General features: G+C 36.0%; 1 long non-coding RNA gene across 1 annotated transcript; it reads left to right on the top strand.

Annotated features, from left to right (window-relative positions):
* The first annotated feature begins 2,451 nt into the window (after positions 1 to 2,451).
* LOC118479776 lies at positions 2,452 to 3,333 on the top strand. The gene is made up of 2 exons (XR_004860554.1): positions 2,452 to 2,698; positions 3,038 to 3,333. It is a non-coding gene; the product is annotated as an uncharacterized LOC118479776 (long non-coding RNA).
* The last annotated feature ends 294 nt before the right edge of the window (positions 3,334 to 3,627 follow it).

Raw genomic sequence — 3,627 nt, 5'->3', positions numbered from 1 at the left:
ACATATGGTGTAATAAACCAAAATGATACTGACCAAATGCCCGTCGCAACGCGTGACTAATCCCCCAGTTACAATAATAAACAACAATAAAATACTATTATAATAAAATGACAAAAAATGGTGATTGTTTCTAGGTGGGCCTTTGAAAATCAAATAAAACGGTGAGCATGGTGCGCAATACGGTTGTTCACGTATCTATCTTTAAAAAAAAAATATAAAACCTAAAATAAACAGGACCACTGAAAATGATTGTTCACGTATCTCACTTTTCTAAAAAAAATAAAAATAGAAAGCCTAAAATGAAAAGGACCATTGAAAATCAAACACTTGAACCCATAAGAAGAAACCACTGTACATCATATTATAAAATGTAGGTTATAAGAATAGTAAATAATTGGATTTGAATGTGGATATATGATTTTTTTTTAACTGTTGGAAATTTAGAAAATCGAATATAGGTTTAGTTTTAATCCATATACAAAACGAATTTTTTGATCTTTTTATATAAGTTTGGATATCCATTTAAATATTCAAATCCGTATCCGAAATCCGAAATTTTGGATACAGATTCGAATATTAGTATACACCATCCGAAATTTTCATATATATGTATACTGGATAATCCAATCTTAAACAGCCCAATCTTTACCCAATCCTGCCTAATAGTAATAGCTACTATGGCTCATTATAAATCCACATTGTGGATTTGTGGGTCGCCAAATGGACCGACCGATAGTTAGGAAAAATGGGTTTGTGAAGCCCATTTTGTCATTACCCCATATTCATATACATGATCTTTTTAGAGATCGCTCCGTATCCAAACAAATGTTAATTAAATTAAAGGGGGTAAATTACTTTTTGAGTCTTTGTGTTTTACTGGTTTTAACTATTTGAGTCCAAAATCAAAATGTTTAACGTCCTGAGTCCTTATAGCCACTTTTCTTAACCATTTAAGTTCAATTTTCTAACACCATCCATCAAGTCTGTTAATTACGAGGGTAATATGGTCATTTACACATAAAGTACAAGTCAATCTTTAATGCATAAACTTTTAATATAATATATAAATAAATTATAAATTACAAATATATATATAATAAAACACACGCCAGCACACACACACTCTCTCTCTCTTACACCCTCTTCTCTCTCTCTATAAACACCACCGCACCTCACCGCCACTATCCCCAACAGTGCCACCACCATCGCACTACCGCCACCTCCAAACACCCCATCACTATCCCACTACCTCCGCCACCGCTACCTCTTGATTTACCTCAATAAGGCATTTCATCAAACAGGTGGTACCCAATCATATCTTATCCACACAATTCACCCCCAAATCACCACAAACAAGTTAATAACAACAATAATCACACCAACAATGACAAACTACCCATCTTATCATCCACACCCAAACAAAGTCTTTCTCTCTTTCTCAGTTTCTCTCCTTTCATTGAAACCTGATTCTTGAATTTGATTCCTTCATTGGGGTTTGTGAATTAAGAAAAAGAAAAAGAATTATTAACAAAATGACGAAACAGAAGGTGGTGGTTACCGATTACATCGACATGGCGGTGGTGGTGTCGCTGGCGTTATTCTCGGCAGAGGTGAAAAAGTCTCCGTTGATGCCGGGCGGGTACATCACCATAAATAAGAAGAAGCTTCTTCTTACAACAGGGTTCCGATCAATAGCAAGTGCCGGATTCTCACGAACCGCTTCTACACACCGGCAACATCTCCAGACTGAGCACACGCATGAATCGTCACATCTCTACATTTCTGCTTTTGAAATTGGGTGATTTGGGGTCAATGTGAATTGTTGAAAAAGAGATTAAATTCTCGTGCTTTTGGGTCGATTTATTGGGTTTGGTTTCTTCTGGTAGTGTGATTTCAAGATTTGATCTTGGCCCATTCTATACACACCCCCCCTCCTTCCTGATTACACCCCCCCTTGTGAGAGGAAAACTGTCGGTCCCACGCAGGCCCCACCTGTAAGTATGTGAGAGGAGGGGGGTGAAAAAAGTAAATAGGGGGGGTGTAGAAAGTAGCACCCTTGATCTTTTATTCATGAAATAGTTCACACTACTAGTACTGGAGGGTAGGTGGTTTAGAGAGAGAAAGCTGGATATTTGTTGTTTTTGAGGGATAGAGATAAGGAAAGAGGGAGAGAGATCTATAAGATAGAGAAAAGGGTAATTACACTTTTCATTCTTTATCTATGTATCGAATTGCAGTGGATATTCTTTAACTTTAATAATTACAGTCACAGTCTTTTATTTGGAAAACTCATTACACCCTACGTCCTTTAACACTAACCCGGTTAAAATTTTCAGTTAAATTATACATGTGCCTTGCACACTAGGGTAAGTTGGTAATTTTACCAGTAAAAGTGTAATTTATATTTATACTTATATTTATACACAAAACACACAGCCATAAAGTATCATCACTCTAGTCCTTCTTCTCCAAGAAGCCCTCTCTCTAGCCCTAAAACCTAAACACCACCGTCACTCCAGCCACCGGTAACACACTATCTAAACACCCGGAAGCGCTCTCTCTCTAAACACTGCTATCGGAGTTACCATTCCGGCCACAACATAAACCACCATCACTCCGGTCCTTCTTCTCCGTCTCTGACCGCTAAAGTCACCGTCGCTACACACGAATACCAGATCTGGAACCCTATCCAATCATGGTTTGTTTTTTCCTTTTTTGTTTGTTGGTTTTTGATTTATTATTTTTAAACAAGGATTTACCTGTCAAGAACTTTAATTTGGTGAGATATGTATGTAGATCTGTAAATATTAGTTGATGTAATATGGTTCATGTAGGCAGGTGGCCATTGTTGGTTGTTTATAAAATTCGAACTTTAGGAAAAAAAATCTAATTTTGATCCCATGGTTCATGCGTATTCTCTTAGGATTCCTTGATTTAAAATCTGATGAAAACCATATCATTTATTAATGTTTAGTGGAAGTGTTTTATAAATGAGAAATCATGACTGCCAATAGGTTTTTTTGTGTGGTTGTGTCAGTGGTGATGGTGTGGATGGCAGGTGGTGGTGGCAAATGGAGAAGAAGAAGAACAATGAGAAAATCATAAGGTTTTATTTATAAATATGCTAGGTTTTTATCCGGGATTGCTTCCCGGGCTCGGGAAAGTTATTTAGATTAATTAATTACTATTTGTTTGTAATACGACCACATTACATCAACCATCTAATTCGATTAAACAACAATGTCTTCAAAATCACCGGATTAGATCATGAACTCATATTAGAGGACAAACAAAAGCACAGCAGGACCATATGAATAATATCATTTCCACTTTTACTTCAATGCACTTACATGATAGGGTGATTTGGGATTTTGAAAAAATCTTTGTTTTTTTACCTCTTTTACAAAATAAGATGTTGACCAAATTTGAAACAGATGTTGACCAAAAGTCAATAAGATATTCACAAATAGTCAAACAAATGTTGAGCTTAAATAGATGTTTGGTTTAAGGCCAAACATCTGTTTAAGTCCAAATATCTGATATAGAAGGAGAACATCTGTTTAAGGCAAAACATCTGTTTAAGGTCAAACATGTGTTTAAGGTCAAACAACTGTTTAAGTCCAAACA

The sequence above is a fragment of the Helianthus annuus genome, chromosome 6 (genome assembly GCF_002127325.2).
Source record: "Helianthus annuus cultivar XRQ/B chromosome 6, HanXRQr2.0-SUNRISE, whole genome shotgun sequence".
Taxonomy (NCBI): domain Eukaryota; kingdom Viridiplantae; phylum Streptophyta; class Magnoliopsida; order Asterales; family Asteraceae; genus Helianthus; species Helianthus annuus.
Note: the sequence above shows the minus strand (reverse complement) of the source record. Positions and strands in the feature narration are given on the sequence as shown.